General features: G+C 43.3%; 1 protein-coding gene across 5 annotated transcripts in view; it reads left to right on the top strand.

Moving 5' to 3' along the window:
- LOC111856674 (low-density lipoprotein receptor-related protein 1B-like) overlaps positions 1–17,424 on the top strand; it is a 276,774-nt gene that overhangs the window by 5,372 nt on the left and 253,978 nt on the right. The gene's annotated exons all lie outside the window — the stretch shown is intronic.

The raw sequence follows: 17,424 nt of genomic DNA, 5'->3' as shown, positions 1-17,424 counted from the left end.
TTTCGTTTGTGGAGCTGCCTGTGAAACGTGTATTTTTAGGGTTATTTGATTTAGTAGCACGTTTCAGTCTGCTGGGTTCACATCCGTTTTTTGCTAAATATTATCAAGCATATTAAGGCAGCTATCCCCCGATAACCGCGCAGTGCTGTGGGATGCGTGCTACTTATATTCGTCCACAACTTCACATCATTTGTTCGCCTACGTGTTTCGCATTTGGTTTTCTTTAATAAATGCTAACGATAAATAATTATATTCAATCCCATGCCGGGAATTCAGGTGGCGCTTGAAACGCATCTAAAAACAGGTCGCTTGACTGTTCAAAAGTTACCCATGGCCTTCTATATAAAATTTAATAAGATTAATCAATTCAATGATAGATCAGTTAAGTCTTGTTTCTTTGGCGCAGCTATGCTTTTTGGTGACTGAGGTCCGTATCAGGTCCATTTACAAGCGGTATCCCGTTAAAATGCGAGACATCGCCCCGGGGATTCAGATTTAGATAATAGCAGCCTGTAAAAATCCCTTAATTTATCCCAAATAACAATATCAAATTATTTGCGCTGTGTCAAAGGGCTAGTTTAAAACCCCAATTCTCAATGAATTCCTACTATATCTGTCAAATGGGGAAAAAAAAACAAGTTTGCGTATAATTCAGTGTTGAATTGCTGCTATTTAGCTGAATGAAATGAAAGCGACTTCAAACTGCGTTTATTTACTGCAAGGTGCGTCTGCCGAGCGAGCGCAAAAATAATAAAATAGACTGAAGTCTGACACTAACCGAGCTGCTCTATGGAAATATATACCTTCATAATCAACAAATAAACTTTATATTATGTAGCTATTTTAATTTTTTTTTCTGAAATAGTTGGTTTCTCTGTAGACGAGAATCACGCAATTAAACATTTTTGCTCTTGAAAAGCCGAAATATTTTATCCTGGCGTTACTGTGATTTTAATTAGATTTGGTCCTACAGGTAGGCCGATCCGATATGCATGTTTTTGTTTCGCTAGTACAGCCCGTGAGGATCCCAACTTTATCCGCCGAAAATAGCAGACCGCATGGAAAGACTATGCAGCCTATGCTTAGACTGAAACTGCATCAGAAAGGCCAGAGATTTACTAATCTCTGGCCTGAAGGTGTTCATATTTACCCTCCGTCGTGGCAAACCACCTTTCTTTGAATGCACTGCTTTGCAGGCATGCACCTGCAATAGCTCTCTGAGCCGGGGTAACACGTGTCCTAACCCCTGCTGCAAGAAGAGATTCACAGCTGGCTTTATTCAGCCGATGTGCTGCTTAATTTCCACCCACTCTGGCACTTTTAAGTATAAATGATACATACTGAAGATATGTTCTCAAACACATCTGTTAAACGCAGTGCTCCATGTGCCCTAAGGGTCCTCTTGCTGTAGACCGAGAGAAGTTTTGACTCTCATGCTGAAGTAAAATTCATTTTTTTTCTGTCTTGTTGAGTTATGCTTTGAGGCAAAGCTCGACCTCATGGCCACAGAAGCTGAATCTGGGGGTGGGCTGAGGTGTTTCCTCCTTATGTGCCGATTTATGTGAAATCCTGCACACTTTCACTACTGACTGAGCCGTCTGCTCTCCTTGGTGCTTTTTAATTTGTTGTTATATCCATTTAGCCAGCAACCGTAACTCTTCATCAGCACCACTAGCCTCCAGAGGACAGGCGCCTGGTCAGGGGCACAGTACAAGCTGCATGAATGCAGGCGATCTCCAGCTATACAGCTCCCATTGCCCCTGGTAACCGTGGCAGCATCCAGCTGATGCTGATGAAGGGTGGACGGGGAAGAGGGGGGTGAGCGCTGGAGCCGGCTGGATGACCCAGAAGGCTGGCGATGTTGAGGCCGTTCTGATTTCCATCCCATTACATCACGTTCCTCTGACACGCCGCACATTGAACATGTGCCGCCTTTCCTCCAAGGGTGGGGTGAGTTCCGGAGGTATCCGCACGGAAATGCTTCAGTGCCGTTTCGGCAGCGTTGGGGAGGCGCATCCAGGTGGAGGATTGGCTGCAGTGTGGCTCACCATCGCTACCAGCTGACCATCGAGATTCCGGGTTGACCTTATGGCCATATGCTTCCACCTGGGGGTGGGGGGGTATTTCTAATGGGTCATTCCTTTGCTATCAAACTGTAGGTGTGTGAATGTGACTCAGGTAGAAGCTGAATGCGAACTCTTTTCTGTTGATGGAAATGGATTAATCTCTTAGGCTTCTACGACAATTGCATACGGCAAGGGTGGCCAATCTTGTGCGCAAAGGGCCGGTGTGTATGCGGGTTTTCGCTGCAACTCCCTAATTAGATTACTAATTAGAGGACTGATTGGCTGAAGAGACCTCACACCTGGGTTTGAACAGCTGACCTACAGGTTATCCCGAAAACCTGCATAAACACCGGCCCTTTGCAGATAAGATTGGCCACCCCTGGCATACGGGATCAGTGCTCTGCTGCAGTGCAGACTCAAAGTGATGGACATGGTACATTTACGTACACAATATGGACGAGCATTTCCTCAGACTGTCTAACAGTGTAAGACTTTCACACTCACCATACTGTCTACAGTCCTTCTTTGAAACTCTGCTTAATCCCAGTTGCAGGTAGAGGGTCTGTATGCTTTACGCACCCTGTTTCCTTTGAGGGAAAAAAAAAAACAACGGCTCAGATGCATTTTGTCAAACCTGCAGAACTTGCACAGGATGGCATGTGTCTGTCAGGCTGGCAGGTGAAGCACTGGATTGTGGGTGTTGTAATGCCTCTGGGTTCCGCTGTGCTATAAGCTTAAAGAGCATTGTATGTTATAACCTTAAAGAATATTATTTTCAAGAAATGACAACAGTTGCTGTTACGTTGCATCTGCCTCAGCTGAATTAGACGGCAAGTGGCAGCATACACTTGCGGAGTTGGTGTTGTCTTTGCAGAGTGATGTCATTCTTATACCTCGGAGACTCTGTCGGAGCATGGGAGAAGGTGTTAGAGGTATTCTAATGTCTGTTGAGGCCTGGTAGACGCTCCCCCAGCCTACAATAGAGAGGCAAAGGGTACACATCAAAAGCCCTGTTTACTTAGCGCTCTAAGCATGTCTGCCTCCAGGGAGTATATCCTGAGTGCAGCCCTCCAGGGCCTCTTGGAGGAGCAGCAGTGACCCCAGGGGAACGTTTGAGGACAGAGAAGCTGAGTTTTATCTAATGCCGAGGGGGAGATGCTAACTGAATGTAGACGTACAGAGTTTAGGTCATAGGGATCACATCCATGCATTGCGCTGGCTTGGTGTTGGAGCCCCATTTGGCAGTTCAGGCTCACAGGCGGAACTGGGGGTGTTGAGGGAGGCAGTTGCTATAGATGCACAATACAGTGGTTCCTTAGTTCTCAAACTCATTAGAACTAGAATTTCTTAAAAGTCGAACTAACCAGTTCGAAAAAAAATGACCTAGAACTCGATCTGAATCTCAGAAGTCAAACCGTGAACGCCGATCTAAGATAACTTGTACGTGCCGGGAAATGAGTCATGCGACACGTCTCTCAGCGGAAACATAGGGTAATGCTTCAGTCTCAGCCTCGCATTCGCTGTGATAGCATCTGGCATGTTTACACTAGCTGAATACATATATTTAGACAGTAAAAACACATTTAAACAATGATAGAAAGTAACAGTAATTATTATATAATAAAATATATTTAAAAATAAAGATTTCTTATTAATTATTTTTATATTAATAATAAACCATTAATACATTTAATTATAATAATATTGTCGTGCTGAGCAGGGACGGAGACAAAGGCGCAGACGTCAGGGTATCGGGGAATACGTGGTTTAATTACAGGTAAGGCAGGCAAAACGCAGACGGACAATACAATGACCGGACTGGGGAAACAAACTGAAACGCGAACTAAACACCCAGGACTAATGACAACAACCAGAACCAGCTGGTCACACAGGCATCCCACACGAGGTTAACGAGGGGGCGTGGCACACGGAAGAAGCGGACGATCGGGGCAGGACACATTGTTTTTTTTTTTACCTTACACATTGTTTGGATACATTTATTTTCTTACTTTACAAATTACTGTTTTGATAAATGTGCTTGGATGTTAGTACAGTATATGCTCTTCGTGTTTTATCCAGTTCATTTTGTGTTTAAATGCTAAAAAAAGCATATTTAGATGTAATCTTTTGGGGCCGGGAACCAGTTAATTGGTCTTCCATTATATCTTATGGGGAAAATTCGATCAGAACTCGAACTTTTTAGGATTCGATCCGGAGTTCCGAACGGATTAAATTCGAGTTCTGAGGTACCGCTGTGTATCATACACATGCACGATATATCTCGTATCTTATCTATATATCAGTGTCGACCAAAACCAACAATACATCAGCATCAGTCCAATGTGTCAATCCTGGCCATTATTGCCAGCTGATATTTAGACTTTAGTCAATATTCAACATGATTAGCACCTTCTGCTACAACTATAACTACTAAAACGATGGAGAAGATTGCACTAGCTGATCAGCCATTTTCCATGGTGGAGGACAAGGGATTTAATTGGTTCATACAGCACTTAGAACCTTGCTACAGTCTCCCAGGTCAGCGCTACTTTGCTGATGTATCACTGTCTGCATTATATGATGTGGTTGCTACAAACATTCATGGGATCTTAAGGAGTAATGTCACCTGACATCAGTTTCAGTACAGACTTGTGGAGCTCATCAGTTAGCCTTTTATTGGTAGCGGTTTTCAGTAATATTAGACAACAATGCATCAGATATTGTTATTAGCAACATCGGTGCACCACTAGTGGGTGTCCACCGGTATCCGCAGGCTGTCTCGGTCTTTAAGCTGAGCCAGTCCTGCAGGTTTCTAGACGGATACTTGATGGATACTTGGAGGCATAATGGAATGGCCTCTGAACCTTGGAAGAGCATAGTGAAGGCAGAACCATCTGTGAAATGACAGTGTCGGGTCCTCAATTTGACGGCTTTCTCGTGGAAGGGTCGCGTGATGCAGCGTCCATTGGAATGCAGTCGAATGCGTCCCCGGCCTGCACCGGGTAGCATATGAGTGCTCAGTGTCATTCCGCTTCCTACGTGAGCTGACATTATATTAGTGTCTTCCAGGGCTGGGATTTCTGACACGGGACTATTATAAAATATCAATATAAACTAGAGATGGGCGATCCACATTTTTTTCAGTTCCGATCCGATTCCAATACACAACTGCCGATACCGATACAGATTCCGATCCAAGAGCTCTTTTTACTTTGTTATACTTTCTATATTAATTTTTTTAAGCTAATAAATACAGATGGAAAAAATATGACAACAAATATTTAATTAGGCTACTACAAACATACATAACGTACTGTTCCACCTCATTTATTTTAAAGGTTTTTGAGGCATTTGCAGTTCAATATGAATATCTTCAAAGCAATTATACACAAGTGGCGAATGCTTAAAATTTTCACAGTTTTTCTCCCACTGGCATCAGCGCAGTTACACTTTTGTTGCGATGGCAGCCCTTCTTGTATCACAAGCTGCAGGGAGTTCGCAAAACAGTTCAATTAAGTTAGCGACTCCCAAATCATCCATTGCTTTGTTTTGTCTCGCAGTTGCGTGCGCTTTGGTAAATGGGATTGTCCATTAAACGCTGTTCCCACCTTAAAACTTTATTTTACATAGATTGCAAATCTATGTGCTACTGGTTTCTGTTAAAAGCGTATAATACTCCCAGATCGTCACGTCTTGTCTTACGCTCCTCGTACTGCGAAGAATATGTGCATGACGTCACAGCAGGCGGAAGTCACTGTACTCACCCACTGAGTAGCAAAAAAGACTGAGGGGCCGCGATAGCGCTCGATTTGAATGCCGCAAAACACATGTAAAATGGGAAAGAGCCGTCGTACGATTGAATAAATAAGTAAGTATAGGACATGGATCGTTCATGCATGGCCGATACCCGATCCGGCAAATAGGTCTAGATCGGCGCCGATCCGAATATCGGTATCGGTGCATCTCTAATATAAACGTTAAAAATCATAAGCAGTGCGATTATTATATTAATGTACACTGACATAACTAAAAAATGAACAACAAAGAACAACATTACACAACACGTTATGCCATCATTTACCACTGGAGCTTCTGTGTTCTGCTGAATATCCGACTTCATCTGTCAGTGACATTAACTTACGTTAAAATGACAGTACAATAATCATTACTCTGTGTATGTGTGTGTGTGATTGTGTGTGTGTGTAAAATAATTAAAGTAATTCAGCATTTTTAAGAGTAACATTCAACTATCTGGGATATTCAGCTATCTGGCAGTGCCTGGGTCTAGACGCTGCCAGACATGAGAAGTTTTCCTTTACATAGATTTACTGCGTGTTTCATTTTCAAAATTATTAGAACATGGGTATTTCTCTGCAGACTATACAAGAGAGAAATTAGAATTGTTACAATTTTTTCTAAATTGCTCATTTAGGCAAGAGGTTTTTTTTATTGGAGTAACTCAGGTCAAGTATTTGGTAAAAAGGTACAAGAACAGAACCGTGATGGGACTTGAACTATCAGTGTCCAGGTTGCAAGGTAAAATCTTCCTGTAGGGATGGGAATGGCTTATTTACCACAATAATGTAATGAAGTATCTGATTTGCAGTGTGACATACAGTAGTTTAATAGATGTTTAAAACCCCTTTGGGTCCTGCACTTGGAAATTCAGCTCTGCTGAGGGGTGTTTGAGCTTTAAGTCACACTCCCTGTTATTGGTTCAGGGACAGTCAGAGTGAAGCGGTTGCCTTTACTGCTGCTATTCCACTGTAGGTTAACAGAGAGACCTCTCCAGTGTACTGACACAGACATTGGGGTCAAAGGTCAGGCCACGTGGGCATGTAGCCTTTGTAAACGTACTGCAGAGGGACTCCTGTGTGTTCATAAGAGATTAAACTGGTTTAAAAACGCAGGCTGCGTCTGCCAAGCACTCGCACTGTGTCACATGCGAAAGTTGCCTGAGCGCTTTGGCTTTCTTTGCCTTTGCTTTTCCTTCAGAGGGGATTCTTCTCAGGGTTTGATTGGCTGGGTCTGCGGTCCAGGTTGGCATCTTTATGAGGGCCTCAGGATGTGTCCTACATAAGATCCAAACTCTGATTGGAACCATATTCCTGGCCAATTTTTATATATTAATTTTTATTCTTCACATATTGGCTGGCAGCTGGGTTTTTGTTGTCCAGACAGGAAACATTAAGGTTTGGGTGTAGTGATTTTCAGCAGCGTCAATCCTGCAGGTGACGAGGACACAGTGTACTCAAGTGAAGGAGAAGAGGCCCTCGCTTTTGGGTTTTATAGTCAAACTTTTTCATGGTTTCTGGGGAATGATGTCTTTTAGTAGATTATAAATACCCCGTTCAATGATATTTGGCCCTTCTCATTTCTGGCACGGAGTTTTTAAAAAAATATATATTTTTCATTCCTTCACATTATCATTTATGCTTTTTAAATTTCTGTCTAATATTTCAGTGTCACTCCTGTTCAGTTTGAAGCTCTGTGTTTTAAGTCTCGTCTGCTGGATTTAATTATCTGTTCACATCCACTTAGTGCTACGAAGGAGCTGTTTATGAATTAGGTGGTTTGGAGCTGTGCTTGGCCTGATGAGAGTGGCTATAAATCGTTTTCCATTTGGCTTCAGGTTTTATTTGCGTTTCACTGTGCCTACCTGTAAGTGAATGTGTTATGTATTGTGCTTGGCTTGTAGACGTTGGTCAGTTTTAAATTGCTGATGCACCACCTGTATTTTATTTAGATTTTTATAACCGCAGGAAGGTCGGCATCTTTAGAACAATAAGTTCCACTTATTATTTAACATTTTATTCTGTAATACATTATATAATTTTAAAACTATCAGTTGGAAATAAACTTTATATAACCAATCACAATTTTAAGTACTGCTTTTAAATTGGAATATGATATTACCAAAGTGTTTTGCGTAATATACTTTGTTAGAAAACTATATCTTTCAATGAGAAGTACTCTGTAATATCAGTGTACAATGTGTTGTTCTGATGAAAGCAGTATGTACAGCACTATAGAGAATCCAGGCAACCCTGGTAATACCTTTAAAATGCTTTTGTTATACATGCCCTTGTGATGCAATTTACAGGCCTAAAACAGGCCGAAACAAAACTTTATTACTCCTGAAACTGTCCCCTGCTTTTGTACGGTGACTCTTTGTGTACCTCATTCCGAGCCCATTTGGATTGGAAACTGCCACCTGGTCCATCATGTGCTTGTTGTTTTTTTTCCTGAAAATAAATTATTTCACTCTTAGGATATATTAACAACACCCCACCCCACCCACAAATAAACAACAAGCTCCCAGGTGGGAAATATTGTGAAATTGGGTGGATTCAGGGAAGAAATTGTCAGCCCTTCCTGCTGTTTTAAGTCTAACTGACACTTTGGAGCATTTGTAACAGCAAATCATCAGTTATTATTAAGCATAAGGAGCTTGAGAGTAATGCAAGATGCAAAATGGACAAAGATAGTAACTGAAAGGCAATTAATCAGAGCAGAGCCTAAATCTGCTTGCCTCTCTACAGTTGAGTCTTTTATTTACTGATTTCCTTCCTGTTGTCATTAAGAGGCTGTTTGTTTGTTGCAGTATTTCAGTCACAATATGACATATCACGTCTTAAAAATGTTATATTGGCCGTAATTCGAAGCATCCGGCGAGTTTGTGTGTATGTTTATTGTGAGTAATAGCCCTCTTCGTATTGACATCCAGCTTGCCTTTTCTTAAAGCGCCGGCTGCTTGTTCTCTATTGAAGTCGATTGTGACTGATTATCGTGGTGTCTTTTTTTTCCCATGATGCCCTGCACACATCTTCATGGAGACATGTCTTAATCATATATTGAGTTGAGTTGGGACACCTTGTCCAACATGGACCCCAGGGCCATGGAAAGGCTTTTCGGGGGTCTTATCAGGAATTAGTGTGCTTAGCGATTCTGACTAGCTTCCCTGCTAACGAACACACACTCCCCGCTTCGTTGAAGCCCTGGGATTCATCATGCTCACGTCAGCTTAATGGACCCGGGCTGCCTCTAACACCAATTGTGCTCTGCATGTATAAATATATGTTTTGCTTATGGGCTTAATTCAGCTTGGCCGTGCTGTGATTCATGCAACTTCGATCTGGAGCCGCTTTGTGAATGTAAATGATTTATGTGTTCCTGCTAAACTTTTGGCGTGGTGTATTAGAATAGTCTATTTATATTTAACGCGCTGCACGGGAATGCTGAGCCCTGGAAAACAAAATGTCTCTCCAGGGTGACCACACCTTCTGCTGAAACAGTACTGTGAAACATGGGCTATTATCTTTGCAATAAGCTATCCTATAAGTGGCGGAAACATGATCAAATGACCCTAAAATGACCCAGTAGATCCTAAAAATGATTTACTCATGATACCTGAAAGTAACACTTGACTTTTTTGCAGGGTTATTTTGGGGTACCGTTTCAGTATACTATTTGAAAGCGAAATAGTCGATAAAAATGGGAGGTAGATGTCCAAGAATGTAAACTCAGCTGATATTTGTCACATGGTTCTGTGTGCCATCTCTCTTGGGGAATGTGTCATCCTGACATCCTGTAGTTTTTGTTTTTCCGCAAGAGGTCTTCAGTGTAATAGTGTAATACTCCTTGTCTGACAAGCAAGGCTTGGTGCTGATTGGATGCTTTCATGGCTTAATGTTGATTGGATGCTCTCACAGCTTGGTGTTGATTGGATGGCTTCAGGGCTTGGTGCTGATTGGATGCTTTCATGGCTTGGTGTTGATTGGATAGCTTCAGGGCTTGGTGCCTGTTGGATTACTTTTATAGCTTGTTGTGGCCTATGGCATTTTCATGATTTTTACATGGGAATCCCACAATTTTCAGATATTTAAGCTGTCTTGGGTACAAATTTTTAATTAAATTGTTAACTACTTTTTCAGTGACCCAACGACACGAACCTGGCTATCAGAATGATTTGTGCTGGTGCTACTAAACGATTTAGGCCCCGTTAAGATTGGAAGTCTCTTCATGACAAATTCAATTTAAAATTTACAGACGAAAGGTTGTATAGGTAATGTTAAAAATATCCTCTCTCTTAAGGCGATTTACCCCAGGACGTATTCCTGGAGGTCTAGCGTGGGCTGAATGTAACCGGGATCAACTAGAAGAATGAGAGCTTTGTTCTCACTGAAGAGGGCGGTCCAGTGAAGATGAAGATGATGCAGAATGACTTTGAGGTTTTTGTGTGGCCAGTTTAGCAGTGACCTGAGGTCAGACATACATCAGCATGATCGGCACAGCAGTCTCACCTCCCATAGTGAGCTCTTGCACTTACTGCTGCAATTTAGACATTTTATGCTGAATATTTTATTTCCCAAGGGTCCCATTCTCTGCTCTGCTCTTTCTGTGTTAGCGTAGCTCTCTAATATGCTGAACGGTGCGTCGATACGGTGAGAGGCCTGCAAGTGGATGGCTGCCAGACCATTGATTACAGTCACCTTCCTCCGTGCGTGTTAGCTTTTGAATTGGCTGTGATGGCGTGCAAAGTCATGGCTCGGGCAGGTAATGATAGCAGAGCACTGTGTAGCGCAGCGTGTGTGTGAGTACGTAGTCGCTTCACATACTGAACAGTGAGGGGTGTATCCGAACCAGTGTGTTCATCTGAAAAAGGCTCTCCTCCCTGCGCTGTGTGGGATAAACTTCTTACAAAAAGGTGGATCTGGAATCGGGTCGTTTGTCACAAGGGCCTTTTTACAAAGAAAGCAAAACTTGCATCCCCAAACCTGCCTTGATGTCGACCAACAAGGTCTCTTTTAGGCTTCCTGGTACTTTTGGATAAAAAATGAACTTGCCTGTGAGGCAAAAGCGTATAAATTTTCATGCTGGAATGAGACTCTGGATTTTCAGCAGACTGGGAATAGATTGCTTCTCCAGATTTGTGTTTTTGACACATTACCTGGGCCTTAAAAAAACAATCTAGCAGCTGCAACTGAAATATTCCTCAAGCCCGACATGTGAAATGGGACACGGGGCAGCAGAGGTGTTCCATGTTTCCTCTCTGTCTGTAAACCGGTGCTCATCTGAGGCACAGAGCTCTGGATACCTGTGTGCTGTTTTTTCCCCTCTTTGGAGCGGCCTTTATGGAGTCCTTCAGTGTCCTGGACATCTATTCGATTACTTTATGCTGTAAAAAATAAATAAATAAATATATATATATACAGGCTTAGAATGTTTTTAAGGGGTATTTGGAGGTGACGGGAGGGTGACCTCAATTTGACAGCTTCATTTAGCAGTGCCTAATTGAGATGGTGTTGCAAGGGTCTCTGGTGTGTTGCCTGATTCATGTGTTGTGTTTTTTCCTGGCTTTGGGGGCACAGATATTTTAATTTTTAATGATTGTTTTTTTTTTCCCTTTTGTTTGGTATCTGCTGCCGCTTGTTATATATGGGATGGAGGCGACTACCTCCCAGCACCATGGTTTTGCTGTTCGCAGTCGTCCATACTGAGCAAATATAAATCTCAGGGAAAAAAAATAAAATAAAAACGAGCTCAATAACCCAGCGGGTGAAAGAGCCAAGAAGTGGATTTAAAGCGACAGGCAGCCAAAATGAAACAAAATGAACAAGTTAGGGAGAGAACAAACAATAACCAAGATGCAATCATGCACCTGTGAACCTGTAACGGGGGTCAAACTTTACCTGTTGGGTCTGCCGCGGCGTGTCTGTTCCCCTGACCGTGACTCCGCCACGGATGGCGCCCCCTCCCTGCCGGGCTGGCATCCGTCTTCATAGCCCCTCAGTCGCTGGAGAGCAAATTACTTTCCTGCGCCGGGTGTTGCCCTCCTGGGGTTATTGTTTGGGATTAACGCTAATCTCCGTTCCGCCACCACTGCGGTCTTCTGGAAGCATGCCCCCGGATCCACCCCCTGCCCTGATGCAGAGATGCAATTAAATCCTGTCCAAATATGGGAAAGGAGGGATACCTACCAGGACTCCAGCATCATGGGCCAGAAATGGCTTATTTCCCTCTTTTAAGATGATGTTTTTTTTTTTTTGTATTTATCCTGATGCTGCGTGTGACAACTGGCCAGCTTTCCGTGTCTGCGGACTCCCCAGGCAGAATGGAGATTACGATAGCAAGCGGCCAGAATTTATTCTGAAGTTTAATAAGCCACAAACGTGGCTTTGAAGTATCAAAAAAATACAGAGTCGAATCGATCTTAAAAGTTTGGCAGCCGACGTGTCAGTTCATTACTTTACAAACATCGCATTAAAATGTTGCATTTAATAATTTGGCTTATGAATAATTCATATGGTATACATAGGTTCATGTTGGTACCCAGAGGGTGCCGGAAGATGTGGCTGGTAAATTAGACACTGGCATTTGTCGAGAGACCTGCGAGGTCAGACGTGGAGAGTGTATGTCATTTATAACCTGGTGCTACCTCAGTGCAGATGATTGCAGTACTCCAGAGGCGGTATGTCTATAAGACCTGCTCGTAATTGAAATGCGTACATAGAGATGCTCACGCCTGGCTTTTTATCTGTAGTATTTTTCACTGTCATAAGTATCGTGACTGAATAACACGCAATGGGGAACGAAGATGGAAAGCATTCTCTGCAGAATCAACAGCCAGCAGTGAAAATGAGTCTGCTTTTCTTTACAGTCATTCTCTAAAAGCGAATGGTAATTTGATAGCATGTCCTACATGCAGACTACTTGTTTATTTGAAGTGATTTTTTTACTTCCCGTGAGACTGCTATCCTGTCCAGTGGGTTTGCATGAATGGGTGTATTTTTAGATAATTTTTGTTCACAATTTTGAGACAAAATACGATTTCCCTGAGATTTGGAAGTGGGGATGCTGCTACTTGGTGTTCATGATAAAATTTCATGGACGGGAGGGCAACACATGACCCAGATTGTCCGCGGTGACTGTCGAGGGGTCCAGCTCACCTGAGCACAAAAACCCCATCGATCTAATCAGTGCTCTAATTGGACTAATTAACTGGTGGTGGTTCCACGAGATGAAGCAGCTTGATGGCGGATTGATTTTAGCTGCACTGGAGTGCTCTGCCAGGGGCCCCGGTCTCTGGAGACAGTGCATGCCGGGTTTTGTATTTGCACATTGCAGGTTGACGGACCGCTTCCCAGAGCCCTGGTATGGGCATGCGGGGAATGCGGCGGTATCCAAGCCGGAATGCGCGTAGGTGGCTGGCTAATTAATGACTCATCGTCTGCAGATGGCGCCCCCAGCACCACTCAATGGTGTAACGCCTGACACCCTGAGCATAGGTGACCAGGGGCGCAGAACAGTTGGTCTGCAGTGGTCAGTGCAGACCAACTTCTGCGTTCTAAAGATTAACACAGCCTCACCTTGTGGGGGAAGTATGTGGGGTGGGGGGGTATCTGCAGGGGGGTGGTGTCGATGATTTTGGCACATGTGATATCACTCAGTGTCAGGTGATCAGAGCTGGGTGGCCGTGGCAGGCTGGGATTTCACAGGATATGATTCCAAACGAAAGCGGATCGCTTTCTCAGAGTTTGTGGCAGCTCCTTCCCATTAGTGACATGGCTAACAGAGGACCGGGGCTTGTCAGGCTGACATGGTGATCGTCATGGGGACAGCCGTGCTCTTTAAGGTGCCGCTCGGCAGCGAGCCTCCCGGACACACCATGCCATTTTGTTGGAGTGCTGATGCCAAACCTTTAAATACCAGCAGAAATGATTTGCAAGTTTCTCTGTAATAGGTCACTCTCATTCATGAGAGCAGCTGCTTCTACAGGCTAGTCTGGTTGATCTCGCCATTCTAAAAACCAGGCTAAAAACTTATGTCTTATGTGCCCTGGTGATCTTTTTGTTTTCTTAATAGTCACGGTCTTTGCAAACAGCACAAAGCACTCATAGTGAAGACTCGCACACACGTGCAGACAAGCAGGCCATCCATGACACCAGGGGCGGAACGTGACTTACTGACATTACGTCAGGCTGTCACGACAGAGTCGAACGTGATCAGCTGTTTAAAGCAGGATCATTCCAGATAAAATGACGGCCTGCGGCGACAGCAGTGTTAAAGTGTTAAAATCTTAACGCCGTAATGCCGGGTCTGAGCTAAAGAGGAATGGGGGACTGCAATCGTCAACACGAGTGTGATGATTCTTCCAGGAGATCCAAAGCCATCGATAGCAGATGGGAATTATAATTCAACATGAGGAAAGCAGCCAATCACACATGCTGTTTAATTAAACAAAAAAAAAAAAAACATAAAATCCCATTAGTGTCAAACATGCACAGCTGAGTTAAGTGTGGGATTTCTTCTGTGGTTTTATCGTTCGTTTTGTTTTGAGAATGAAAGAGAAATTTGTGAGCCCTTGCCTGTTTTATTCCTTGATTATGGACACCAATCATATCCTGTACTGAGAAAATTGAATTTTCAGCCTTTTTTATTAGCGGGCCTTTATCTGGCGAGATTACGATAAAGAGCGCCTCGTTTTTACAGAGCCCAGCTTTCCGAGGAGACTCTCGCTCTCTGCGGACTCTGTCGCTTCAAAGATCTCTGCGCCGCTCACTTAATTGAAATTTATGTTCGGCTCCATCGCACTGAGATTGTCCTGCACTGATTTGTTCTTTATTCCTTCCATGTATCATAACTTTGCTGTAATTAAACTCTTAGATCCTACAGGTCGGGCCCAGGCGTTCAATTGCCACATTTTTAAACAGATCCTCCTGGAACAGATGTGATGCTAATGTTTTCCATGTGACACGATATCTGCTTTTTCCCGAAATATCTCCGCGTCTGATTATAACAGTTTCTCTTTACTTATCTTCCTCCCCTTTCAGATGATAGACTTCCAAAAAAGGTATTGAGTAAATGAGGTTTTAAATGTGTGTGATAGCATCACGGATTGCACAGTTGTACTGGCTTGTCTGCTGGGTATACTGTGGTCATTTGCCCCCCTCTCCACACTCTGCTAAAATACTCAGTCCATCTCATTTGTATCTAATTGGCTCTTTCAGTCAGTATAAAATCGGCCCCCCAAAGCTCCCCTTTCGCTGCTGTCATGTAACATGACGCCTGATGATTTCCTGGATGATCATAGTGACAAATGAGCGCAGTTCAGCCGGCTCATGTTCACACCCCTGCCTAGCGACGGGCAGGTCTGTCTCCCTGCCGCCCCACTGTTTTCCTGCCTCTCTCCAGCTCCTTCCCTTTACATTTTTGTTTATTTAGCAGACATACTTTTTTTTGTGATAGTAGGATCAGATGGACCCTGGGACAACTGGAGGTTGAGGGTCTTGCTTAAGAAACCAATGGTGACATCCCTCTGCCCATTCTGGAAACTGAATCCGTAGCTTTCTGATCAGAGGTTTGTCACCCTAGCCTGCTGAGCCATACTCCGCTTGTGTTGCCTGTATCGTTGGCATTCGCACAAACCCTCTGCATCCCACTTCCATTCCGTTGGATGAAGGCTATGCTGGAACATACCCCTACTCTCCCATCTCTCCTGTTTGTGGCTTCTGGCTTTCTTGTCCTTCTTCCATGGGACAGTTAATTCTGTCAGGAATGCGGTCCCACTCAACTCCACTGCCCTGCTACTCCGGGAGCAGGTGCTGGATGGCCAATCTGTCTGGCCAAACTCCGCATCCTCCTTCCGCTCCAGGGCAGGTATAAGGGTGGTGAGTTTTGTTGTTTCCGGGGCCACACTCAAAAAGTCACTTTGGGGCCCACTGCTTCACCTCAAGATTTTTCAAAAACAAAATAGACAGAAGGTTGTAACTAGCTAGCTGGTTAGCTGAACATGCTGCTTCAGCATCTTCTAAATAAGGAACGTGTTTATTTCATAATTAGTGAAATGTCAGGGCCCCCCATACAAATATGCGGTACGTATCATGCTGAACACCTCCCCTGGGTATTAGGAGGGGTTTGGATGTCAGCTTCTCATCCGTGTTGACCTTTCCTGGCATGCGCTCCTGCCGTAACGTGCCTGGGGGCCTTCTGTGTTCACCTGAGCTGCAACTCCAGCTGGACCTGCATGTCGTCAAACACCATGTATTTACACTTCGGATATGTCTTACTGGTTACTATTGTTGTGAGGCTTCCACTGCTAAGAATGTACTAGAATTTGCATGGGCATTTTTCTTAGCTGAAATGCCATCTTTAATAAAATATAACTTTCTATCAAAAAAGTAATTATTTTTTACACTTATAACAAATTACATCAAACTTTAATGATGTGTCCAGACTACCGCTGGTATGAAATGGCGTAAGTTATTTCGGCGTTGCTGTGAGTCGTTGACCAGAGCTTATTAAAATTTATGTTTTTTTTCTAAGTTCGCTAAAATTTTATGCAAAATGAGATTTATCTCTCTCAGTTTTCATTCCAATTGAATGAAATCCCTTGGAGGTTGCATTTTGGGGGGGGTGCAGGCTGGAGAGTTTTAACATGATCCCTGGAGAGCTCTCCGGAGGGGCCTTTAGTGCTTCTTTGCAAATGGAGACTTGTCTGCACCCTTTGAGTGATCCCTGCAGGGGGCGCTAATGAGGTGGCCAGCGTCGGACACAGACCCCACCCAGGTCTGTTAAGCTGTAACTTGAGACACTGGAGCTGTCAGGTCATCCTGCATTGTAATGAGCTGCTGTTATTTTTTCCTGTTGTGTCATTCCTACAGTTATTCCTATTTTAATGCCATGTCTCTCCCTACATAACAGGAAGTACATTCAGGTGCTGATTCTGGTTTTGCTCACGCGAGTTTTGTTTTTAATAGGGATGCACCGATACAGGTACTACTCTGATACCGTGCTCATGTCCTATACAGTACCATATAATGACATATCAGCAATATCATTAACTTCAAAGTTAACAACCAAATCCAAAGAATGCTGGACTGCAAACTATGCTCTACTAAACTATCAAGAGGAGATACAAAATCAGGTTCATATAACACTGGGAATGTAATTTAAACATAATAAGATAGAGTATGAAACTGCCACCAGCAGGAACACTCTGCAGCAACCAAATGTGCAGCAAACACGCCCAGAAAGAGAAATCATCAAACGATAAACCTGGTGCAGTGAAAATGACAGAAGCTCTTACCCAGTATCAGTCAGGCACAATGTCATAATGTCGGTACACAGAGAGCATTATACTTTCTGATTGATACACAGTTTAAAAAGTTTGTGGACCACTGCTTTAAATGTTTTAGAGTGAGTGACATGTTTTTAAATCGTAATTAACTCACCAAACTTTTTCCTGCCAAAAAATAATTATGTGCCCTTCTTGGTGTTACATTGGGGGCATTTCAGTAATATGCTTTATCCCACTATTTTAAAAATTCTCATATCTCAATATTCTTTTGACATCACA

This window comes from Paramormyrops kingsleyae, chromosome 1 (genome assembly GCF_048594095.1).
Source record: "Paramormyrops kingsleyae isolate MSU_618 chromosome 1, PKINGS_0.4, whole genome shotgun sequence".
Classification (NCBI taxonomy): Eukaryota; Metazoa; Chordata; class Actinopteri; order Osteoglossiformes; family Mormyridae; genus Paramormyrops; species Paramormyrops kingsleyae.
This window is presented reverse-complemented; position numbering and strand designations above follow the sequence as displayed.